Source organism: Ciconia boyciana, chromosome 3 (assembly GCF_034638445.1).
Source record: "Ciconia boyciana chromosome 3, ASM3463844v1, whole genome shotgun sequence".
NCBI classification, from domain to species: domain Eukaryota; kingdom Metazoa; phylum Chordata; class Aves; order Ciconiiformes; family Ciconiidae; genus Ciconia; species Ciconia boyciana.
Window position 1 is genome coordinate 84,724,689 of NC_132936.1, and position 26,410 is coordinate 84,751,098.

General features: G+C 50.2%; 1 long non-coding RNA gene across 7 annotated transcripts in view; it reads right to left on the bottom strand.

Moving 5' to 3' along the window:
• Positions 1 to 9,298: 9,298 nt before the first annotated feature.
• LOC140649342 (uncharacterized) overlaps positions 9,299 to 26,410 on the bottom strand; it is a 39,550-nt gene continuing 22,438 nt past the window's right edge. Inside the window, exons 4-7 of one of the 7 annotated variants that reach the window (XR_012041590.1) lie at positions 25,218 to 25,379; positions 16,455 to 17,500; positions 12,941 to 13,130; positions 9,299 to 10,898 (exon numbers count right to left, since the gene is read on the bottom strand). This is a non-coding gene — a long non-coding RNA (uncharacterized lncRNA). Of the gene's footprint in view, positions 10,934 to 10,953; positions 13,131 to 16,454; positions 17,501 to 25,217; positions 25,380 to 26,410 lie in introns of those variants that run through there. The other 6 variants (XR_012041586.1, XR_012041587.1, XR_012041585.1 and 3 more) reach the window with 6 other exon arrangements.

A 26,410-nucleotide genomic window follows, 5' to 3' on the forward strand; every position in this document is an offset into this window, starting at 1 on the left:
TTTCATCTCCTCTCACCTTCATCTGGCTAAAAAGGCTTTTCAAAGAAAACACGGTTTTGTTTTCAGAAAACCAAGTGAAGTAGAGCTGGCTCCTTGTAAGATCATTAAAGGAGGAATTACCAGAAGGAGAGGTTTGCTGGTAAATGTAAGGCACGGAGAGGGCTGCCTGTAGTACAAATCCTGACCTAAAATCCATGTGGCCTGCAAGTCAAAAGTAACTCTTCTGCCGAAAGGGGGAAAACGAAGAAGACTGCCGTACAAGAATATGCCGTACAGAGGGTCTGGAAAATCCAGAAATCAGCTTCAGTATGCCTGTTTTGTACAGCAGCTTTGGAAAGATCTGCCAAACGTAACAGTTTCATTTGACAGTCATCTTCTGGCTTAACTTCTGAGCTGGCTGGTGGCCATCTCGCATTGCACAATAAATGCCTGCAAAATTAATCATAAACTCCCTGCCTGGAGCTCCCGGTGCTCCTCTCCTGAAGGGTACCTGCAGCCTGCTCCGAAACCCTGCCAGCAGCTCAACTTCTGTTTTCATTAATGGCCCAGCCGGTGAGGGAGGACAAACCGTCACAAAAACAACCCGTGAACTTTATTCTTCCACTCCTGCTTCTGCAATCTGCCGGCTGAGCCGTTTACCTTCGTGTACACTTCATGACAGCCACATGAGAGTAAGGCACACAGGCACTTATCTAAACCTCACACTTCGCAGCCTTTCTTCTCACAGTTGACCCTTAGCTTGTGAAGAAAGGCGTATGGTCAGGCCCAGCGAAAGAAGAACCAAGAGCTGCTCTCAGATGAACGTACCCCAGTCCTCTCTCTCCAGTAAATCTACTACCGCTGATTCGGTAGGGGTGCGGTGAGGTCCCCGTGCTGCAACACTGTCTGCATACCTTGGTTCTGTCAGCGGGGACTAATAGGAAGGGTAAAGGGACGGAGTGGATTTGTCGTTTGTGAAAATCGCTGCCTGGCCAGCACCGCCCTGGGAGCGTGGTGCCCAGGGCACGGAGGGGGACATCCCTGCGCTAGTCCCGTTCCTGCCGCTCCCGGGATGAACCGCGTCCCGCTTCCCTGCTCCAGGGTCCCCCTCCGTAAAATGACTTTCTCCTGCCGAGCAAGCTGCTCTGCAGCTGGGAGGGAAGGCCGCCGTGCCCTGTTTCTTATCCCCGGCACGCAGTGCCAGCGCTCGGGGGATGCCTTTCCCCGCCGCCCCCGCTCCACCGCTGCGCAGCCGTGCTCTGGCGACCTCGTGAATGGCTTTGCACCTCGTCTGCGACGGGGATGTCTCCCTCCATGAACTGGACGGAGAGCTCAGGCGCAGGCAGCCCCCAGGCCCCCTGAGCACACGGGGCTCTCGCCCGGCTTGCGCCAGCGGCTGCTGTGGCACTGCCGGCCCCGGGCTCTCCCGCAAGGAAGCAGCCACCGAATCCAGGGTGCCGTCTCTTTTCCCTGCAACTCTAATGGAATTGTTCCTTTAAAAAATAAGCGAATTGCATTCCTGCTACGTTAATTAGTTCCTCCTATATAGTGCTCTTCTTCCAATAGACTAAATTGAATTGATCACACAAACCCCAGCAAAATACCAAAAAACCCCAAGCGGGATTTAAACATCTCCAGAAGAGAGAAAGACGGTATTTTCCTAACACCTCGAATAACAAAACACAAAGGAATAAAAGAAATGTGATTAAAACCAGAGATAGCAAGCAGCACACATTTTATTGCTATGTTTTCACTTCTTATTTCTTTTTAACAAGGATAAAAATTAACTTGTGCAACCTCCGCCAGGAAGTGAGTGGATCTTTGAACTCTGCCATCTGGCTAGAGGAATCTGTATTTTCGTCGCCTCGGGTTACAGGTTAATCCTGCCAATTTTTATTATTTGTAGAGGTAGCTGGCCCCTCGGAAGCTTTTATAGTCTCTGTCACAGAGAAGATTGCTGCCGAGCAAAACACATGCGCAAAATACTGGGGTCAGCGTGGCGATGATGCGGAGCAGGGAGGAAAAGCGGGGGGGAAGACGACAGTTCTGGCTAATCTAAAATTATCCTTTTTATTACAAGCGAAGACGTTGCAACATGTGCTGGTGCCTTTGCCTCGCGTTGCAAGTCAGCGCAGGCAGGAAGGCTGGGCGCTCCCCGCTCGGGGCGGAGGCCGAGCCCGAGCATGCCCGGCAGCTGGGGAGCCCACGTGAGGACAACAGCATCCAGCTCCATCTGGTGCCGTGCTCCCGCCTCCCCCGGGCACTTCTCCATCTCGTCTTGCAAGCAGCTGGATCAATTTACTCTAGCCTACGGTGCGCTGCACAGGCACAGACTGAAATTATTACTCATGGAAATCCCCTCCGTCTCAGTGCTTTGAACGAGGAATCAGGTAGCTTTCAAGCTCCTGACAGTTAATAGCCTTTGGTCGAGGGAGAACGGTGCAAACACGCTGGAAGTGATGGGTTTCAAAACAGCTTGCTTAGTTTCTAGTGAATTAAAGGGAGTGGGCGGCTGAGGTACACAGTAATATTATCCAGCACAGTGTGGTCTTCATTGACGTCAGCAGGACGGGTTTTTTTCCTCTCTTTCTCTCTGCCTGCCTCCCAAAAAGAGGCACATGGAGGTTAACTCTGTGACAGAAGCATGGCTCATACCACCCAGAGAACCTCCAGCTTTCCATCAACAAAGCCAGAGCGCAGATGCTACCATATTGCGAATGAGCAGCACCAAAATATATGCAAGTCATTTCAGAGGAGGAAAAAAGCTGTTGGAAACAGAAATCTTGAGGACTTACAGTACGTATTTCTCTTCGTGTTGCATGATTAACCGTTCTGACTAAGACAACGCTCTTCCTGTGGCTAAGAACACATCCTCATCTCAGATTTTGCTTGAAATAGCGTATTTGACCATGACCCCTCCCCACAACTGCTGTGCCCGTCCCAGCATAGCTCTGTGGTGTCTGCGACTGTTTTTTCAGTCTCACCGAACACATCATTTTCTCTGAGGCTCCCGTCCTGTAGGCTGGAGGCATTATACAATAGCTGCCAGCTTTGCATTGAAAATACGCCAAGAAGTTCAGCAGAAAAATTTTGCTACGCTTTCAGCAAGCTTTTCAAAACGCAGTTTCTGCATACGAGCGTGTGCAGGTGTGCACTTGCAACCTTTTCATACACCATTATTTGTATACTAAATAAAAGGCGGTTGGACAGCAAATAAAAGGATGTACAACGCTGAAGTGTTGCAGGTAGGAAAAGGGACCCACCCTAGGCCCAAAGCTATCACCTTCCAGGCGAAACGTAACACTACAGTGCCCACATTTTCTATGTAAAAAACACGAAACACAGAAAGTGTTTGGGCCAGAATTTTTTTAGGGTTGCAAAAGACAAAGGGGACTTTTTAATAACAAAAATGTGCACTGAAGCTGCTGTGCCAGGTTCTGACTCAACACAGACACATGCATACTTCTCAAAGTGGAAGATTTTTCCAGTAATCGAGTGGACTGAATGAGCTCATCGTGACCCACTGAGCAAGTTTTCTTAGTATTCGTTTTGAGCAAGAGAACAGCTTTAATCAGTGTTTGCACTCATTTGACTTTTCCCCTCTTCCCAAACTTTTGTTCCTTTCATGAAATACCCTTTCCATTAGGCTCCTCTTGGTAAAAGGAACAATTTTTTCCTCAATGTGGCCACAGGACCTAAGTAAATATCACTGAAGCATTCAAAATCAGAGGTGTTAATGAAACGATACTGCAGGCATTGTGGAGTTGCAGGATCACCAGGGCTGGGAAGGGAAAAAAGGACTGTCCAGGAAAGCCGAGAGACACGGCCGTTTCACAAAACGCCACAAAGACAGACAGTACATCGTTGTGCAGGAGGCTGAGGGGACGTGTGAAAGTGGAAGACCATGACTCACTGCAAACAAATTATGTGAACACCGACTTTGGCACATTCTTCTTGTCCTGCTATATCCTGGTCTCCCGATTTCCTTATGGTCATCCCTGCAACTTGGTGGCATTCTGCCTGCTGTTCTGAGGGGCGTTTTGTGCCGCGTGTTTAAAGCTAAACTATGAAACTTAACATGCTGCTGTGAAGGTTGAGGAAAAGGTCTTGAACCGAGTCATATTTGGCAGCAGTAGCTACGATTCCCTCGGGGCCGCAGCTACAGACGGCTTTGCTGCAAACACCGCGCCTCCTCGTGCGCCCGCCTTCGGGGAACGAGTCACAGATTTTTACAGATAAGTGTTGCACAGCGTTAGCCTTTTCTGCAGAGTTGCCTCCTGAGGTCCCTTTGACAGCAGTGTCTTTCAGGATTCATTCGCAGCCTTCATCGGTGCGTTTTGGAGAAAAGAACTGGAAGGAATTAATAGCTATCCATAATTACGACTCAGTGTGGCAGAGCCCGCGGGTTACTGGAGCTCATACCTGCAAGTTGCCACTCCTGAGTTTTAGCCACCAACCTATGCTCCCTTCTTCCTGCAAATGGAAAGTCCCTATCACTTTACGCAGTAGGCAAAGACAATTACCCTCTGGACTTTGAAAGAAAAGGAGCGTTGGTGAATACGTAACTCTGCTAAGCAGCACTTTCATTCAAAAGAAAACACTCTCCCGTTTTCACACCCAGCAGGTGCAGCCCAGGCAGCAGCCTGCTTTCTTCCATGGTCTCACCGAAGCGTAGGGAAGGCACCCCAGAGCACTGCCTAGACAGCTTCAGGCTCTCCGACCGAGCATTTTAACAACTCAGCTGTGGCCGCAACGGTCTGCAGCACGATGTGCCCAGCCACAGCAGATGAGGTTGAAAGGAAATCCACAGGCTTCTCCGGTTCTCTTTTTCAGCTATGTTTGGAGATGTGGTCGAGTCCTGGCCACACCGATCTGCAGAGCTATCTTCAGACAGCCTTTGGCCACCCCACCACGTGAGAGCAGATCTTGAGCCCAAGTTTTAAGTTCCAAGCAAGGAGGCCCTGACAGTGAGAAGCATAGCCCGGCTTGCTCAGCTTGGGCTGAGGTTGCCAACATACACTGGTTTCATGGCACAGGATCCGATGGCAGCTGCCAACTCGTGTCACCCCGGCCATCAAACAACCATGGGCCCGTCATGGGTCTGAGCCACCAGGCTGCACCACTTGCCTGAAGGTGGGAACAAGACCGCCAGGCAGAGCGATGCCCTGTCACCCCCGGACAAATGCAAGCAAAACTGTTAACCATCCCGTGAGCCAGGCCCCTTGAAAACGTCTGTTGTGATTGCCTCTGACCAACCCTGGTGAGAGGCACGTGGAGAGAGAGGGCTGCACATCTCAGCCGGCAGGCAAAGGGTCCTTTACAGGGACGCCCCTGAACTATTATTACCTCCACTCTCCTTCTTTACAAAGCCTTCAGAGAGCTTTCCAAGATGGTATTTTTGTGACCAAACAAAGGTCAGAGTCCCTGCTGTGATAAATCAGGGCTGGTTTGGGGGCAGGTTCAGCTGACAGAGTCATCTGACCGGCGCAGCTGTGCACAAACCCTGAACCAGTTCCCTTCTTGTGTCTCTGTCAGACTGGGCACGAAGCTCAGACATCTGCTAGTTCCTGAATTACAGTGTGCACGCAATAACGGACATGCCCTGCTCGGGGAAGCTTGTGTTTATTATTTTCCAAGCTTTGCATCGACTACACACACAACCGGACCGCAGCGTCCGGTCACCGAATCTGCTGTGTGCAGCTGCCTTGGCTGCTAAAATGAATGGTGACTTCGAAAGGCTGTGGCTTCCCTAGCAAAAAAATAAAAATAAAGGAAAAAATTTGCATCTCCTCTTTTCCGTCTTGCCAAATCCTTCTCTTTGAGAAATTACGCAAAGTCCTGCTAAGTAGCACTGTACCTGTAAGGAGGGCAGCAGGCACAGCCATATTGCCCACCGCCTACGGCTCTGCTCATGCCCGGCAGAAATGCTTGGGGACGGCTCACAGCCACCCGGCGGGGGCCAGTGACTCCAAGGGCTCCGTGGAGTTTTGGGGGGATTGATGTAAACCCTGAGCCAGCGCAAGGAGAACCGGCCCCGCGCCGCTTCCCACGGCACGTGCTGGGCGTCGCGCTGAGCGCCGGCACGACTGGCGGTGCGGTGTGCCTTTCCACTCGCGCCGCAGTGCCACCGGGTCCCGGCACGGCCCCCACCCCTGCTCCCACCCGCCTGCGCCTGCCCGCTGAGGGGCTATTTGTGCTTCCCCGTGAGAAAGCCGCTGCCCTGCTGAGCAGCTCTGAATCATCCCCTGCAACGGCCGCCTGCCCCAGCAGGAAACCGCGGCTGCCAGACCCCAAGAGAGCCACGCAGCGTGCTGGGTGCCCCTCCAGACCCGCAGGTGCCACCGCCGGGGCGGCCGGTAGCCGGAGTCCCCCCACAGCCAGCGCCGGGGGCCGGTGTGAGCTCCCACCCCGCAGCTGTTGTCCCAGGAATGAGCCCGAAATCCCCCTCCGCCATTCCCTTGCCAGCACCACCGAGCCGTGCCGCTTTGACCTTTTCAGAGAAATCTGCCTCTGCCCGCCTCGCAGCCTCGGCAGAGAGGGAGCCGGGCTGAGCGGCTCGTCAGGGCTGAGCCCACTGTAAAGGTCAGAGAGGCACAGCCTGCTCCTGCCGCTCAGGGGACTGCTGGACCTGCAAACTCAGCTGCCGCCTTCCCGTGACGACGGCTGCCGTCGCGGCTTGGAAAGGGTACAAATGCCATCCTCTTAATGCAACAGTTTGGAGATCGTAAGGCTGTGGTCTCAGGTGGGCTCGCGGCGACAGGCAGGGTGCTCTGTGCCGGCTCCTTCCCAGAGAAAAGTGAGAAGGGTCCGCACAAGAAGCTGCTGTTAGGGCTGACCACTTCTTGGAGCTACCTACTCCTGCATTCCAAGGGCCAAAGCCTTGTGCTCCTCAGAAGCCATTTGGGTCTGCTTGAAAGAAACAGTAGAAAGCCCCAGGGACTCAGAAATTGTGAAGACACAGCAAAAAAACCCAAAACTTCAAGCATGTGAGCACCTCTCCCAACCATACACAAATTGCTTCCACATTTTACAAGTTTTGAAGAGCAGGTGTATACACTTTGTAAATCAGCGAGCCTGACCCTGAAAACCCATGATCAAAAACTTCTGAGTATTTGAGGCACAGGTGACATCATTCTCCAAAGGGTTCCTTCATCTCAGTCAACAAAAAGGTAGGAATTTTTGAAGCCGAACAACAGAAGCCCTGAAAACTTGCTCTGTGTGCCGGGAAATGCGATGCATAACGTGCACGCACACACACACACACACACACAATCCCCTCAGTATAAGAGAGAAGCAAAACAGCTCCTATTTTCTGTACTTATGGGGTTAAAATGACCCGCAGACAAAAACTCCACCGCCTGGGATGTACGAGTGTTCAGAAACAAAACCTATCCCTTGGCCCCTGTGCCTTTTGCCTGCCCTCCCGCACCTCTGCAGCCCATGTGGGGACCGCAGGCATGGCACGGGGACATGGTTGAGGGGGTGCTGCCACCCAAGTGCTTCTGCAGTGCCCCTCACTGTAGTTCCCCCGGGTCTTTCAAGGACTGCAAGATCCCTCTGACCCCCATCACACCCCTTTCAGGTACAGAAATGTTGCGACCCCCCATTTGCAGCGGAGAACTGAAGACAAAGACCCCAAGGGCTGGCTTTGGGACAACTGCGGTGGTTCCCATGGCATCGTGGGTTTCTGCCAGCACTGCAGAACGGCTACAGTTCACACTTTGGTGTGTCAAAGTTGCCTGGTACCAATTTCAGCGTACCATAACATCCCAGAAGGCTGGGCCGTGGCCACTACCAAGAGAGCTCAGGTTTGCTCGCTTATCCCAGCAGCAGTCACAAGGGCTGTGGCTACAGGAGCAAGTCATGCAGCCCAGTAGGAGCAGATCTGTAGGGCAAAGCACTCGGAGCTGAGGATACGGTTGGACTCGATGATCTTAAAGGTCTTTTCCAACCTATACGATTCTGTGATTCTGTGATATGACATCCACGTAACACACATTTTAGGGGGGGTTACATCAGACTGGCTGCAGTCTGGCCCTATGGACTGAGCTGGGAAGCGGATGGGGTGCTCCTGGAGACCATCTTCCAGTTTAGTCTCCTCCACAAGGAACCCAGCCTAGGCACTCCGAGGCCACCCCACAAGGTGAACAGAAGCAGAGTGTGTGGGAGCAACCAGGAGGTTTGCTCCAAAGGGCATCCCCGGCCTGAACTGAGCCGGTAACACAGGCACTTCCAGCTCATCCGTCTGCCCTGGGCACAGAAGTGGAAGAGCCCAGCACCACTGCTCACCAGACATTAACTGACTCGTACGAGCAGCCCAGGTGGATCCAGGCACCCTGACACAAGGCGCAAGCGCAGAGGGCGCTGGCTGAAAAGGGGAAGGAGAGGAAACGTGTTTAGGACACCGTGCTTGCCAATGCTGCAGAGGACGATGGACATAGAGGAACGGTCCCTGCCTGTGCCCACTGGGATCCCGCAGGACAGGACAGGGTTTTCCCTGCCATCCCATCCCCATCTCCATTCCCAGCCCACACTCTGCTCCGCATGCATGCACCTCTGTGCTCCTCGAACCCGAGCGCTCACCCCACAGCTGTGCGAAGGCCTGGCCATGGGGTGGAGGCGGTGCAGCAGGGCATCCAGCTCAGCCCCAGCCTCCATCAGGAGAAGGCGGTTGGGTGGGCTGGCCTGCAGCGCGGGCAGCTCCAGGAAAGAGCTGCTGTAAGAAGGATATGAAACCTCGTCATTGTGAAAGCGGGAAGTGACAGTTCATGCTAAGGCAAGGGGCTCTGGGGTGATTTCGCTGCCAGCATGAGATGCAGTTTGCTGCGTGCCACCCAGGAGGGCTGGGGTGTGGGCAGGCAGCCTGCCCGCCTCGCTGCACCTCCGCAGAGCTCTCCCCCCCAGCACAGCGGCCATGGCAAGACTCCGGGAGTGTTGTCCATCTCCACCAGCCGGGGCAGCTGACAGCGTGGCCAACGCTGCCTCCAGCACCCAGCACCTAACCCACCGCTGCAAGGCAACTCCTTCGGGGCTGGGGTGCTTTGGGGTTGAGATCCCTCCTTGTAGTAATGTATTAGGATTAACTTTAAGGAGGTACCCATACCTGGTCTAAAGCATCCCTGTACCTGCAGGAGTGGACACCCTGTGGTTAGACAACGACCTGAAAATGACTCTCAGATGAGGCTCAGATAAAAACAGAAGTGCTAGTTTACAAAATCTGAACTAGACAGCGGCTACAGAAGTTTATTGGACTTGTCCATGAAGAATAGCAAAGATCCTGATGCCTCTGCCTGCCTGGCACCCACAGCCTGCAAAGCCCAGGCACAAATAGCTGATGCTGCTCTGGCTGCGGCCCCGTTCATGTGTCGCCCGGTTTCCTAAGTCTGCATTCAGGGAGAGAGGACTTGGGATGGCGTGCCCACACTTTCTCTTCTACCCTAACACAACCTTTAGGACTTCTTTGTACTCCAACCTCCCTTCCCCTTTCTTCCTGGGACTTCTTAGTCTCCAGTGTAACCAGTAAGGAGCTGGACTTTCCTACCCCTGCTGATCCCCACTGCTGTGGGGTAAGACATTTCCCCTTTCCCCCAGGGAAGGGGTCAACTCTTGGGCCATGGATTAGTAAGATCCCACATTGGCGTTGCTGCTGAAGTTCCCCCATTGCCCAGCCACAGGCTGAGCATGAAGCATCTCCCCACCAGCACGCCTACGGGCACATGGAGAGCCGTAAGGACCAGAGCCTGGCATGACAGTAACCAGCCACCTGCTTACGGCTGAGGAGGTGGGCTGGGGTGAGCTGGCTGCCCTTCACCCCATCTCAGAAGCTGTGGGGTTCGGTTGCCCTCTCCCACTGCCTGCGTATAACACACACAGGCACGCAAAAGTCCGCACTGTTAGACACGAAAGGTTTTTCTTTTCCATTGCACCACTCTCTGCCTGCTTGAAGCTGACAGCTGTTTAATCGCCCCATCAATGCTTGAATAGGGCAGTTGCAAAGAAAAATATGTTGGCCTAAAATGGTGGAAGAAATATCGACCAGTCAAGGAGCATAAATATTTAAGAAAATGCATCAAAGCAATGGAATGAGGATGAAAGGGGTTAATGCTTGTTTTTAGAGTCATACAGAACTTAACTGGTCATATCTTTGGCTTTATAGGGAAGAACAAAGACAGGAAGATAAAGGCAAACACTTGTGACAAGAAAGGTGATGTAAAATCGGGAAGGTGCCAGGTAGCACTAGCTTTGAGTGTCATGAAAAAGCAGGGCCATCTCAAACAGCCAGATGCCCATGAAATGTTATTTTTGGACACCACTTCAGAACTGACTTGGAGGGAAGTGTGACATTTACTGAGTCACCTCCACCACTTCCTGCAACACCTGGAGCTTACTTCAAGGGCTCTCATTTAGATAGTGAGAACTTGCTCACTGTTCAGGCTGAAAATAACACCGTTTACTTTCATTTTTTTTTCTGCAAAGCTCTGCTGAAAGCATCATCTGTGATGCAACAGCCTCCGGTGCAGCTCCGGTCCCCATCTGCAGTTCACACGGCACGATGAAAGAGCAATTTAAAAGTTGTCAGTCATCTGCTACTTCTCCCAGGAGGTAATCAGGAACACGTAGCTGCTTTCTCCTTGGATCCAGGAACCAGCGATAAGGCTTTCTTTTTCCACGCCGCCCGAACCGTGCTGCATCCTGAACACTGATGGAGCTTTTTGCCGTTTCCTCTGACTGCACCGGTAAGCTGTGGCCTCCTCAGCCTCAAACACACATCGCAGCAGCTGCAGCATGCACTGAAATCATTTTGAAGGACAGGTCTGAATCTCTGCCTTTGTGAAGAGTCATCTGGGGCTCCCGTGTCCGTGCCTGCTCCTGCCAGAGCCCGCCAGGGTTCAGGATGCACAGCCCCGAAGTGCAAGCAACTTCAGAGAAGAGGAGTTGAAAAGAAAAGCTAAATCTAGTTAAAAAAAAAGAAAACCCACCAAACATACACAAATATTCCTTTAGTTTCATTTATTTTTACACATTTCTTCTCTTTTTAAATACTCCCCTTGCTGGGGATGTAAAACTCTGGTGAATTCACAGTGTATAAAACCATTCAGGCTTTAACCCCCCCTGTTTTGATATATAGGCTATTAATAAGGAAAGGACAGATTTTCCACCTTGCTATTACAGAATTTACACAACATTTCACATCCAATCCAAAAACATTGGCGGTGTTTCTTTCAAAAGCCAAAGCTGAATAAAGAACATTTTGGCCTTATGAAGACAAAACCTTTCATTAAAAGCCGTTACGGTCGCAAAGGATCAGCCACTTAAACCCAAGTGTCTTTGTTGGCAGCGCATCCATTAAAACAACTGCTCGTTCGGGATATGGCATGTGAATGTTTAGTCTGTGCACAAAAAAAGAAAAAAGCAAAAAAAGCATCAAATACTAACTTTTGGGGAACGGCCAAGAGCTTTTCATATCGTGTAGAAATGTCAAAGGTGAAAAAGGAACGGGATTGTTTGCTGTTAGAAATGTCTCCTCCTGCATCATGCTGGCCTGTGAGAGCCGTACATGCAGAAGGACCATGGAAGTGCTAGGAAAGGATGAAAAACATTCCTTTCTTATGAAATACACTGTTTTCTCAGGGGCCATTCCACTTCAGAGTCAGGCAGGAGTAAAAGTGCAAAGCTGTCTGAAGAGACCTGCGAAAACATGTTGCTCAGCCCATGCATTTTGATGACAAGACCCCCGAGACCCGCTGAGCAGCGGCTCTGCAGCACGGCAGCGCAACGGGAGAATGGTGCTCGCCGAGCAAAGAGCAAACCCACCAGTGCAGAGACTGTGTCGATGCCCCGCTTGCTCCGGTGCTTTGGGCAGACTCTAAATTTAAGGAAGAGTTCATTTGTTTTCAATCTCTCCTTGGTTTCTCTAGTCTGGGATATTGACCAAAAGGCACAGAAAAATGTAATGGGGACAATAAACTGCCTATTAAAAAAATGATATTGCTGCATTAAGCCTCCAGGGCCTCAGAGGTTTCACACAGGTATACGACTGGACATTCAGCTCTGAAAAATGAGGCTGGGCAGAGTAAAACAAAATGATCTTCTCTCCAGCTGGACCTATTTTACAGCCTGTCAGTCTGCCACATTACATGGAAGAGAGGACAGACCAGTTGTGACGGGTACCCAAGCCGAGATTTTCTGATCAACCAAATTTTTTCTCTTTTTACTGGTAAACCTGGGGATTTTGTTCAGCCAGCCTTTGAAAACCCAGTGCAGGCTGAGGCTGGTTATGAACCAAAACAAGGAGAGGGCTGTTGTGGACGACTGTGCTTCCTTTCTTGTGGGACTTGTAAGAAGAAGAGGCATGCTGCATTTTTACTGGAAGGGGAGATTAATCATCTAGGAGATGCAAACACAAGAGAAAAGAAGTAGGGTCTATGGAGACGCTTCCAGCTGCATGTCTGTCCTGCCCCTCGCCCAGAATCTGCCTGGCCTCGCGGGCAGGCTCAGCACCCAGAGGTCTCCAGGGCTCTGAAACATGTGAAGCTGCAGGGGAACGGCTGGGTGCCAGAGACAGGCACCTCCCACGCCACCGCCAAGGCAGCAAGATCCTGCGCACCGCCACGTTCTTCACAAAATTACAAAAAATGGTAATTTATAGTAAATCCTTCCCAATTAAAGGCCATAAAGCTCTGCAGTTAATCAAGCTGATTAAACGAATCAAACTTGTTAAGAACAGTTTTATCAAAACATTTACATTTCTGCTGAGCAGAGATTCATGTGACTTTGAACTGCAAAGTACACAGGTTGCCATGAGAGGACTAAAAAGAGGATTGGGAACATTAACCATGTGAAAAATCAAGCCTCCCCCCGCCTCTCCCAGCATTCATTTAAACAAAGGAGCTCCCCAGCCCATTAATTTCATCACCCTGTTGGGTATCTTCTGCTTTCTGGAAAGAGAGGCATTTCTTACCCACAGTGGGAGGCTTTCCTGACACGTGGGTCCAAAAGTGGGGACTTCACCTCCCACCTTACGAAACATCTCCAAGCCAAAGTGCTGCAAGAGGTCTTGGGCGAGCAGCACCCCTCACCCAACCCATGGTGTATCCCCATGGCACGTGTCCAGGTAAAATGATGGCCTCATCTCTCGGGTCTGAGAGCGCCTATAGAAGAAACGTCTGTAAGAGCACACAACACAAACATTTCCATAGCTGTCTGAAAGATTCCAGTAACTCAGCAGGGGATTTTTTCCTTTTATATAAGTCTGCTCAGCTTCAGTCCCTGCAGAGATAGGTCCAATAAAGACCTTAGATGCCTAACTTCTTAATTTAGACACTCAAACCTCCTCTTCAGCTGTCGCCTGACCGTGGAGAGACATACTGCTGAGAGGCACTTAAAGTTCCTCCAGCATCCTACATCCTTCAGAAGAGAGCTGAGCAGCTTGGCGTTGAGGTCCCATTTACCTGTGCCACATCAGGACCCACCAGCAACGTGTCCTCCCAGAGCCTCACTTGATGGAGCTGAGCTGGGAGCAGACAGACCTGTAATGGCTGGCCACAGCCTGAGCTGGCATTGAGGGTTTTCTCTGAGCTTATGGAGAGAGAGAGGCACCCTCTCACAGCATCCACACCTATTTTAGGATAAATAACCTGTGGGGGTGGCTGTCTCTCCGCTCACTGTAGAGCAAGTCGTGATGGAGGGACTTACACTGAACACCTCACTTCTGGACAGCTCAAATACGGTCGTGTCCTCAAATATTCCCAGCAACATAAACACCAACTGGATAACAAACCATGGCCAGGAAGAGGGTGTCTAACCACACGGCAGCAGGCATGCCTGCTTGCCGAAACGGCAGCTGTCACAGCTAGTTAGCCCACATGCATGCAGAAGGCAGGTTAGTGTGGGCTTCAGATCCTTCTAAAATATTTAGCCCACCTCACTGATGGGCTTTCTTTGCTGCTGCCACATGCACTGCTATCCACGGCAGCTAGTTTGAATGTAGTACTGTGTGTCTGTCCAGCACTGCAGCCACGATAATGTCCGACCCATTGAGGATTTAAACAGTGAGAGCACACAAGCCCAGCTAAAAAGGCGGTGGGAGTATGCCTTCCCCTTTCTCTCAAAGAGCATGTTCCAGGAGAAGATCTGCAGATTCAGCATTTTGCAGCGAGTTCTGCTAAGGCAAAGACAAACTTGGCATCGGCGCTCCATCTTCTGTGCCATATGCTTTATTCGTCTGAGAGTTGTTTTCCTGCAGGGGAGGGTGGATTGGCAGGTATGGAAATAAATTCATTAAAATTACTTTGGTTGGTTCTTTGTGCTGGCCACCATCTCCATTTTGATTTTTATTTCTCATGCCCAGAACAATCCTGAAACAAAGACATCCTCTCCTGGAGCACAACAAATACTCGTGAAAGGAGTGTCTGAAAGGCCATGCTCCTTGGATGAGCCTGTAAAAGTTACAAGTTGTGGCTGGAATATTTCTAAAGAGAGTGGTAGAAACCGAGAGGCTGATAATAAAAGTAACACGTGTTATGAAACCAAATATACTGACATGCCGTGCAACAACCTGCGTATTGGTAAAGGTATCTTATCTGCTTATGTGCAAGCCACTTGCCTGGTTTTGCAACAACAGGTTTCTTGCAGGATGCTTGTACTGAGCTACCTATTCCATTTTGCACTGCTTGTCAGATAAATGGCAGCCTTTTTAATGGAACGACAGACGTTTGGTTATTTTAGGTTCAGGGATTCTGGCCAATTCCTTCCCAAAAGTGGCTGGGGTTGAATAGCCAAAGAAAATTTATGCACTTAAACTTAATGGGGCTTAAACACTGCAAGAAACAACATAGAAATGGACAGAAGCCTGAGGGGTAGCAGAAATCTCCAAGACAAGGACTTTGCTGCTCAGAGAAACTGCCAGTAGCTCCTGATAGCAGCCATTATGAACGTATTTGCATGTTCTGCTCTTTAAATGTATATATTATTTTCAGTTAAAAAGAAGTCGGCATTCATTCTCAGAGTCCTATGATCTTTCTGCACCAAATGGTTTCCAGGTCTCTCCATAGGCTGTAGCTAGTTTTCATTTACCCATACAAAACAAAGCTTTGAAGGGTTCAGACCTCAAAAGGAGAAAAATTAACCCGGCAGCCACAGGCAAACAGGGTGGGACATTTGGCTCCCACAGCTTTGGAGAAGCTTCCAGTTCACTGCCAGTTTAACGCAATGGTACTGGGGAGCTACCCAGGCAAAGCCCTTTGCCTCTCTCCTTTCCCTGATTGTGAGGTTAGGTCCAAAACCTATCCTATTTCCACCTCTAATGCCTGCAGGGAAGAAACAGTCAAAAAGGTTTCTTCAGAAAAATGAAATCTGCATAGACATCCTAGTAAATGCTCTTCAGGTAGCGCGTGTTTCACAGGCTGGGCTTACGTGTCATTTGCAGACTAGGTTGCAACTGGCTCCTTTCATGTCCTAATGCACTTCGAATATAAAAATGAAGCATCGCCTGCACATGCAAAGTGCATATATCATTCCAAAGCTTTTACCTGTCCAATCAGCTCTTGAAACCTCTGCCCGAGTTTCGGCAGAATGCATTAGTGCCCAGAATAACCAAGGGCTGGACTGAGACAGCTCCAGCCCATCCTTCTCCAGAAGAGCCTTGCTCACCATTTTAATACCCCTTCCTTTCCACGTAACCAAACCGTCCCTGTCAGCCTGCCCAGTCCCCAGGGGTGCACAGTGTGGCTGCAAATGGGAAGGAATTGTTTCCCAGGCTGGAGAGTTACAAACCTGTAAAGCTTTTCTTTTTTTTTAAAGGATCATTTTGGATTAAGTCATGAGGAAGAGAAGAGCACGCAAGCTTTGGTTTCTTATTATGATTTCAAGCTCACAAAAAAATGTTTCTCAGATGGGGGAGTGGGAAGGAAAACAGCATCTAACAGCTCCTGCCTGGGACATGGGCAATGCAAGGAAACATATTTGGAAAAATAATCTGTAGCAGCTGCTGAAAAGGGCCTAGCATAGGGATAAGAGTGAGTAGCAAACTAGATGCTGGTTTATAAAACAAGAGGGCCTGATTTTGATCTGCAGAGAGGTGAAGAGCAGCGTATAATAGAGCAGAAGGAAGATGGCTTCTCTCTGCAGCGTGCTGCTGGGACTGAGCTGTCCTCTAAACAGAGAAAGCAACTGCAGGCACTCGTGTACCAAAGAGACATTGGCATATTGGAAAGAATTCAGTAACGAACAACAATCAAATAACTAAAGGGAAGATTAAATAACTAAATAGTACAGTTTGGGTAAATAAATGGCTAAGAGGGAAATAAAATCATTTGAAGGTGTCAACATCAAGGAGAGAGTGCTGTTTACACAGCTCTAGATGAAGCGTAACAAGAAAGGAAAATATCTCTTCTTGCAGAAAAGGAAAATGCAGACTGGCGGTAAGAGCTGCTAGCCCTCCACCACTAACCTTCACAGCCCTCTCAACCCCTTACCAAAACCTCCGTCAGCGTAGAGGTTGTCAGGCGAGCAGGGAGGAGTCCCCAGGACTGCTCACAGCCACGATGACAAGACCTTCCCGCAAAGCAACCTGCCACACACGCCATGTGTGCCACGCACCAGCAGGATCGGGGCCAGCGTCGCCGTCCCCCTGCACCTCCTCCTGCAGCGAAAGAGAAATCCAACGTGTTTCTCTTCACGCTTTACCATCACTGAAATACCATTTCTCCTCGGCATTCGATTCAACAGCGAACCATGAAGTAACCGGTAAGTCTGCAAAACGGCAAGTCTACCCGTGGAGCCTGCAAATGCCGTATTACAAACGCAGGTCAGTATTCGCCTGTAGCGATCGGCTAACCGAATGCGTAGCGGCAGGATTTCACGCATACACGTACGTCTTTTCTGGTGGGGCCATCCACAGAGCCAAAGTTTCTCATTTCCCCCTGTGAGCGCTGTCTGGAGTTAAAGTTGCTTAACGCTTCCCATTAATGACTGCTTTCCGCTACGCACAGCTTTGCCAAAGCTCAGCTGCTCGAGCTCAAATACTCCATGCTGGATGTCTGCCTCGGGCACACTCTTTTGGTAATTTTCAGCTAAAATAATTCAACTGTCTCCTAGAATAAGATTCGCAAGATATATGTTAGCTTGCTCTGTTCAAATCAAGAGATTAAGCACCTCTGTCTTCAGAGGCTGGCACCGATATTCAGCCAGGGAAGGGGGATGTGCCTTCGTGAGAGTCCTAAGTTTTCCCACCTGTGGTCAAGTTACACAAAACTTCACTCTGCATGTGCCCGATGGGGTCTTGTTCAAGTTTGGCAGATAATTTATCTCACTCCATCTGATTTGGTCTCGCTGCAGGCCAGGGACGCAGACGCTGGCTGCCGTCACCATCGCCAAGGGCTGGAGTCCGCTGTGGCGTGAAGGTGGAGCGGGGATCCTCTCGACCTGCTCAGCTGTAACGAGGCAGGACGAGGACCCTTCCCCACACAGCCTCCACTCACCTGCCGAGAACCATCTGCCCTGGGCATTAAAAGAGCTGGAGCTGTTGTGGGAAAAAAAAATATTTACACGTGCATTTGATCCTGCAGCTAAAAGCAACGCTATCGTGATGCCTGTGCAGATGGGAGCCGCACTCAGATAACAAGGGCAGTGTTAAAGCAAGCATTTCTAACCGCCAAGTGCTTGACCCTACAAAGTTCCCACACTTCCAGTCTACATCAGGTTTGTGTCATTTCCTTGATTTGCAGATGGCAAACTGAAACAAAAATGCAGGAATCCCATCATGCGGCATCACGCTGGCCACCGCATGACTCACCGGCAGGACTGGCTCTTCTTATGTGCTTGAAAAGCAGAATAACTGGGAATACTGATAGCCCATCAACCTTTGCTGAGGGAGCAGGCAGGAATGAGTCACAGCCTGTGCCAATGGCTTCCCCAAATACTTGCTGACAACAGACAGCTCCTTCGTGGCAGAAATCCCTGGGTCTGCTGTACCCCAGGTTCTGCAGGAGGTATGATCTGGTGAGGAGAGATGCTCCCAAACCTGACTCCTCCTGGTCCTTCCAGCCTGTCTTCTGCCTTGGTCCTGCTCCCACGTCCAGCTCCACATCTGACATCGGTCCCCCTCTCCAGGCAGGGGCTCCTCAGCCTTGGCACTGCAGTAGGGCTCTCTCTCTCCCTCAGCCAGGTCCTAGCCCTAGTCCACGTCAGCCCTCCCGCGTGTCCGCCTAAGTATCAGCAAAGGAGCACACCCGAGAGCATCTCTGCGCTCTGGTCCCCAGCACCGCAGCAACCCTGTCAGCATGGAAAAACAATTTCAAAGAGCTGCCGCTCTGCACCTGCAGCAGGAGGCTGCGGTGTGCCTGCCGCACTCTCGTCTGTGATTTAGCCGCCAGACTTGAACAAGTCTCTACTGAGCAAGTGCCTTCAGAGAATTCAGCTTCTAACTCTTAAGAAGTTTCTGTTGAGTGTCTGAGATCTGAGACTTTTTTTTTCTAAGGTTTCTTAGTTCAACTTTTTTTTCCCCATGAAGAACAACCAAAGGCACATTCCTGATATCTGCCAAATTTCAAGCCTCTCCTCCAAAGGCAGAAAGTGCTAGAGTTTCTCAACAGATCACTTTAAGAACATGTTTGAATATGAAGAAAAAAAATTGTTTCTCTCATCTCTTTCTTGTAAGCAAGCAAAAACATTTTTTGCTGAAGCTTCCCAGATGCATTCAGCCTGAGACAGATACCCAGCATAGAAAAAAGCACCTAAGTGGTAAACGGTTAAAGTTTTCAGGGGTTTACAGGCAGCTAAACAATTAGTCTTATAAGAAATGTTGGACAGCCTTAAAAACAGACAGAGGCACCAAAGTCATCAATTACATGTAATTTAAACTGACCTTCTGCTGAGCCAGGGGTGGAGATGAACAGAAAATGCACGAATTTGATGGTTAATTCCCCAAATTTGGGACTGCTTTTGTACTTTCTAAGAAGACCATGGTGAAGGCACTGGTTACCTTTGGAGGTGCCTGTGCTCTGCCACAGGCTGCCTAGGCAGAGACTGTTTGGGATCTAGACGAGCTCGGCGGGTGGCTCTGCCCAGGACCTCCGCTGGCTGCCCACCAGCCCACTCTGGGACCCGGAGCCGTATCTCCCCATCTGAGCAGTGCTGGGGGACCTCCGGGCAAGGCTACTCGTCCTGGGGGGACACCAGGGGGATGCAGGTGACAAGCAGACATGTCACCTTGCTCGACGCTCAGTTGGGAGCTAGACACAGTGCGCTGAGCTGGGCAGGGGAGCGAGGGCCCCGGCTGCTTGGATTTACTGTGTATTTGTGGATTATTTAGAGCCTGGAGAAATGGACACCTTAGAAAACCCTCAGAGAAGGGTGCTGCCAAACAGAGGGAAAGCTATGGGTTGTTGTTATTTCGCACCAGGCCAGGAAGGTCGCATCACTTTGCAATGATGCTACGGCATGACTACCCGAGCTGAGCCTCCCCCCATCTCCCAGTCTGTCACTCTGCTGAGCATTTCCACTCCCCGCTGGCTCTCTCCATCATGCCATCACCCTAAAAATAGATCCTACACACACGAATGGTGCTCGTGCCTGCCCTGCAGCCCCCACCACCCTTCTGGCACTGCCTGCCAGGCCAGAGCGGCAGCTCTCCCCGCACGGGGCCATCCCACCAACACCCGCCACAGCACCATGCCCACATTGGGCCACTTTTGCTCAGGAAGCATATGCGTGGCATGCATGATCCTCCGCCACCTCATTTTCAAAGCACAGGCAAAGCCACCTCCTCGTTTGTTTGTGCAGACACGAGCAGGAGGCAGGTAGCTGCTCTGCGGGCAGGTGGGCTCAGCCCGTCCTTCCTTCCTTCCTCTCACCTCCCGCCTTTTTCCAAGGATACCCCCAGCACGCTTGCACCTGCAGCAGAGCCACAGCACCTGCCAAAACGCCTCTCTCCCTGCTCCAGGGACGGCTTCGCCTGTGACCAACAAGCAGGCGCCGGTGTTTCACGGTGCTGCTCATCAAACCTCTCTTTCATAGCCACACCATGATGCCTGGTCCTTGCGAACGGGAACCCGCTTATTTATTAATTTTTGCTGACAGCAACAGAAAGCACTAGAGGGGGGAGTGCAGGGGGGAAGAGAGAAGTGTGTTTTCATTTCTATGCTTTTGATTTTGCCTGGACAATACAGAAAAGCTGCCCCTACCCAGAGAAGACGGTGCGGCCGCTGCCAGGGCAGCGAGGGGGTGGGCAAGCGGGCCTGCGAGCCCAGCAGTGCAGCACGAGGTGCTGTGGCATCGCTCCGTGCAGGGAACACATGCACAAGTTTCACGTCGATAATTAAAACCCAAGCCTCCTCACTCTTCTTCGCTTTCCAAGCCCTCCCCATGTTTCCTCTATAATTCCATTTTCAGCTCTCTCGCTTCTTTCCATTCCCATTTTACAGATATTTTCATTCCTTTGGCGGGGAGCATCCCTATGCTGAGATGATGAGTTTATAAGGCAGAGGGCTGCAGCAAACACCTCGTGAGGTCCAGCCAGCGGCCCCCGGCCCCCTTCCTCCCCTCCTCAAAGTTCACACGGTTTAGTATGCAAGCTTCCTGCCGCCTGCCCAGCCAGCTCGCTATTCACAGGCAAACTGTGCTCCTCTGCTTGGCTCCCAAAGAAGAATAAGTTTAAAAGCCCTGAAAGTCTTGCTGCTGAGCCAGCAGGAAACTCAAACTGCTCTGAGCATGGGAACCAAGAGAACCGCTGTGGCCAGCACAACAGGTATTGTTTGGGAGGAAATCCCGGCAGCAGACACAACGGCCCACGCACACACATATATAATATATATCTATATACTTAGTGAGGGTTTGGAAAAGGGTTGGGGAACTGTACGAGGAGGGAAGAATAGAGTAGCAGCTATATCCAAGAAAGAATGAGAGCTGCTCAGCCAAGCTAAACAGCTGTTTCACTAGCCAAATAACGGACCCGTTTGCCGCACAATGTGGGACCTCAGGGTAAAGCAATGTCTCTGGGCTTGATCTCTTGACCTTGGTCTCTTGACAGGTCTTTCTATGTGCCTGTTTCTGTTTGCATCAGGAGTGAGTTTATGAGGCAAATCTCCCATGTGCCCCACTTGCCATGTTTCGATTTACATCAGGGAGCAATTTTTTAAACTGGATTCCCTTTGAGTGAAAGGACACCAGAAGATGGACTCCAGGAGCACACCTTCTGCGCTCCAACCACTAATGAGCGTCCCATCCCTGGGAACCAGAACGGAGGCACTCTGATGTAAATCCCCTGACATATCAAGTCCTCAGCACCAAACAGCCACCTCTATGGATCTGCTCCCCCTGCACCACACCAACTGCTAACACAGGCATAGTCTATCTGCAAATATGGTAGATTTGAGTGCAAAAAAGAGAAGGAAGAAGGAAAAGTTTGAATTACATAACCTCTTTTTTTCACCAAAGGGAGAATAAAAGCTGTGGTAAAACAGCTCGCAAACCCCACATCCACAAGGAGTCATAACATTTGAGTTTGACAAGACTATGGTGATCTAGAAGTATTTGAATTATTTCTCTCACAGTCTTTCTTGATAGCGATGCTATAAAGAAATAAACCTGAGAGCAACCGGTCATTCCACCCAACTCAGCATCCCTTGCTACCATTTCAAGGAGCAGCAGCTGTGAAAACCCCAGATAAGAGAACGTGTGACCCCAGATCTCATGACCATAGGAGATGGCTAGAAGAGCAACACACATGCCTTGGAAAGTGAGAAAGCAAGCAGAATGAAAAGGCCAAACTTCAAGTCAACATGAAGATGTGCAAGTGACAGATTGTCCTTATGGGATTGATCTTTGTTCCCCAAATACTCCAGACTGCACAGCATTATGAGCACTACCAGCCAAACACCCAACATTTATGCATGGCCACATTTCTAAACTGCCTTAAAGCTTTCTGCTTTAGGATTTTACTCGCTACACAGAGAGGGGTCAGCTGTGAAAGTCAGATCTGGACTGAGCTCCGACATCCTCAAATGGCTCCTTTTGGGGGAGAAGAGGGGAGTCGAGCTGGGGTTGTGTCCTGGCCCCACTCCAGTTGTAGGACCAGATGGAGGAGCATCTGTGCAACTGAGGTCATTCCTTTCATTTGATTAGACAATTTTGGGGTAGGAAACCTCAATGCACAGGCTTGTTTTGGATAAACTCCAAAAAGCATTTTGGGAACCTGGCCGAAACAAGCTGATTCTCCAGAGTCTGTAACACCAGTGGAAAATGTGGGTAAGAGCTTACCTCTGCTATTAGCAGCTTTCCCGTAATAGGTTTTTCCTGTGCTACATAGGAGCTCCAGGGTACTCAGGACTTCTGCAGTGCTCTTACCTCTGAAAGTCCACTGCAGGTCAGGAGCCTGATGAGGGAGGGAGGATCTCAACTCTCAATTCCTCGGCTCCCAAAAGAAAAGCCCTCCGAAAATGAATGTATCTTAACACTGTGCTAACTGCCTTAATGACCCCGGCATGTGGGCGCTGAGCAGCGATGAAGGCCTGGTGAGCTGTCAAGAGCTGAGCAGCGGGAGAGGCAGCTGGTTTGCGCACAGATAACCTGGGATGTTCAGAGCAGCCACGTGGAGTCAAGAATGGAAAACGTGACCAGTCCTTCATGGCAGAAGGGACAGAGTCACGTGGCGGAGATTTTAGTTGGGAGGGCGAAGCTCACAGCTTCCCACCAGCACTCCTCCCTGCTACAGCTGCCTGGAAAAAAGCAAACCAGTGCCCCAGGGAGCAGCAGCCCCTCAGCCCCCCGCAGCTGCCTGGTTTCCAGCCTGCAGGGTGGTGACATGAAGCAGAGGCACTCGCTCCTCTCCTCTCCCGTCCCCACTCCAACAGCACTTCGAGGAAAGGGAATCAGATTGCAGCATCGCACTCCTGCGCAGCAGATGGGCTGCATCGTGGACCGCTCCTGCCCCGTGTAGCGTTGCATGCACACTGCACTGCAGGCACAGCTGCATGGCTTCCCCTTGCACACGTGTAAGTGCAGTGCTGGTCACGGGGAGCAAACGAGCAGCCCAGAGCCTCCCAGGTCTCCGCAGGATGAGCAGAGAACAGCCTGTGCCACCACAAGTGCAATGATTGCTGTGTCCTCTCACGCAAAGCAATAGGGACTGAGGGAGCAGGACCTGTGCTGGGGCTGGAAAGAAGACCCACAGAATCACAGAATCGTATACATTGGAAAAGACCTTTAAGATCATCGAGTCCAACCGTAAACCTAACACTACCAAGACCACCACTACACCATGTCCCTAAGCACCTCATCCAAACGTCTTCTAAATACCTCCAGGGATGGCGACTCAACCACTTCCCTGGGCAGCCTCTTCCAATGCTTGACAGCCCTTTCAGTGAAGTAAAATTTCCTAATATCCAGTCTGAACCTCCCCTGGCGCAACTTGAGGCCATTTCCTCTCGTCCTATCGCTCGTTACCTGGGAGAAGAGACCGACCCCCACCTCTCTACAACCTCCTTTCAGGCAGTTGTAGAGAGCGATAAGGTCTCCCCTCAGCCTCCTCTTCTCCAGGCTAAACAACCCCAGTTCCCTCAGCCGCTCCTCAGAAGACTTCTGCTCTAGACCCTTCACCAGCTTCGTTGCCCTTCTCTGGACACGCTCCAGCCCCTCCATGTCTCTCTTGTAGTGAGGGGCCCAAAACTGAACACAGTATTTGAGGTGCGGCCTCACCAGTGCCGAGTACAGGGGCACGATCACTTCCCTAGTCCTGCTGGCCACGCTATTTTTGATACAAGCCAGGATGCCATTGGCTTTCTTGGCCACCTGGGCACACTGAACCCACCTCCCCAGGGCTCAGGAGCAGAGGGAAAGGGGTGAAACTCCCTCAGGAGCAGGCTGCACGGGCGCTCACACACAGCCTTGGCACTGCGCCTCCGTGTTGACCAGGAAAATTGGCCGCTGTTGCACAGAGCCCCATTCAGACTCCCAGGCCCATTCAGCGCATTGCTGGTGGGTGGACTGCCAGCGAGGCGGACGCCCATTAACAGGCATCGTGAGCATTGCACAGCCAGTCCCTCGCATTCACTGCCCGCCAGGTGGGATATCCGTCAGCGGCTTCAGGGAGAAAGGCCCTGCATGTTTGCCGGTGTTTGTTATTGGCAGCCCAAAGAGGAGAACAAAACTGTGAAGCAAGACAATACTTCTAATTTGAAGGGGAACATTTCTTCCTCCATTAATTATTTCCCATGCTATTCCTGGCGGTGACCTTCACTGAGAAGGAAAAAAAATTCAGATTTGTTTTTATATCTTTTATCTGACTTCCTATACCAAAGCCTCTGGCTAGAATGAGTCACATTTATATCAGCCACCGCATTATATTATGCTGTATCAGTGCTGCTACCTGTCTTGTCTTCCTCACCATTAGGGTTTGTTAGCATTAAATCAGGGAATTTGCAGCTATATTTAAAGATTACCTGCCTCAGTGGCAGTGCCCATAATACCTTTGTTTCATCTTTGGAAGTAATAGCATGAGGATTACATTTGAGACTGCTGCCAATCTACCCCAGATTGAAGGGAAATTATGCTGGCTTTGTGCAGAGAAGTGTTTGCCCATTGCAGAGCAGGCATCTCTTCTCCATCTGCTTACACTGAAATCCCTGATGTGCACCGCTGGCCTTTTACGTACCCACTCAACCCTTTAGAGATGCCTAGCGTTATTCCTGCTCCCTCTGTGCAACAGAGCTGCATGCTGAAATCACGGCCTCCGAGAGGCAGAGTGTTACTTCCCTGGGTGGGGGGATGACCCTCATGGTTCCTCGTCAGCCATCAGCCCAGCTTCCCCCGCCCGACAATTTAAAGGGTTGAGAAGAAACTCCACCAGGGAAGTCTCAGAGACTCGCGCCCCTCCGAGAGGACTTCCCACAGAAGGCAGCGGTCTGGTCCTTGGTCTCTCATTTCATTCACGCTTGCTTTCTTCCTCTGCTTTATAAACACAGTGCTCTCAAAGCATCATCTTTCGCATGAAAGGGGCACTTGCAAGCAGGTTAGCTTCCAGACATTTCATTTTTTTTAAAAATGTGCGTTTGGATTGCAGCAATGGCCTAAGTGTCCTGCCAGAACTGAAGCTGTACCGTGCCAGGAGCTGTGTGAGTGCCCAGGAAGAGCCCTAGCCCTCAGCCACTTCCAGCTTAAAAGTGAAGCAGTCAAAAGGTTAAAAGAAAAATGCTGTATTAGAGGTTATAACGTATATTAGAGGTTATAACATAATAACATACCTGAAAGAGTTTGATCTTCATCCTGCAAGGAATGGATCCCATCCCATCCTAGAATCCCAAGGAATCCTAGTAAAAATGTAGGCATCCCACAGAGGCTGAACATTTTTGTCTCCCACACAAACGCTGTTGTTATGTGTCCTCCATTGCTGAGAGGCCCATGACCTGCAGTATGAGGATGGAACAAACTCTTGCTGCTGGCCATGCAGAGGACCCGTTCCACCTCTGAGCCACGGCTCATGGCATGCCAGCTGGGCCAGTGCAGAACACACAAACCTCTTTTTTTAAGCAAAACAGCATCAGGTACCTCGGTGTGAAGGCAACTAATTTAAGGCAAATTGCAACAAGTGTGACAAACAGCAGGAGGTAAGGAAGACTTAAGGGTACTTCATAAAAGTATGTTTATTTTGCTGACATCCCCAGAAGAGGTCATAGTCTGGAAAGGGCAAAATGTTTTCAACAGCCATTGTTCTTTCCAGTGCAGGTCTACTTGATTTTCCATGACATGAGAACTAATCACTGGGCTTGAGGTTGTATCACAGGATTTTAGTTTAAAAAAAAGCCCGAGTGCACCACTTCCAATACGTATATTCAAGTCTATAAATAGATAAATTAATTAATAAGACATACGAAGATAAATAAGATTTTTCTTTAAATTTGCTGCTGCTTTCTTTACACCATCAGAAATAGGCATGGAATATTTTCAGTGGCTTATTCTCACCCTGAAATAATAGGTATGCATTAACATCCATTGCAAAACCATCTCTTGATGTTTGTAAGCTTTGTTGATAGAGGAAAGGAGGAACACAGGCCCTTCCAAGCAAGCTCTTATTCACAGGTACAAGCCCTTTTTCGTGATGAATGAATCCTTTCAGAAATGCTAATATCAGCACTTACACAAGGTGGCCAATGTAAACAGTAACTTCTGGTTCATTATTCTTTTTGGATCCTTTGCCAACTTACAGATCTTCAGAGTTAGTGTTGAAATAGGCAGCGTTTTGTTGGAAAAGAACAAAAATGCATTTCTGAACCAAAATCTACTGATGGGAACATGACATAACAACCACAAGAAAGGGCTTCCCCGTGAACCCGACCAGTGTGACAGAGGAGGAGGGACAGTAAGAAGATGGGGATTTTGATACTTGGATCATATCTTACTGCTTGCATTCCCCTAGGAGATTTAGTACTACCTCTGA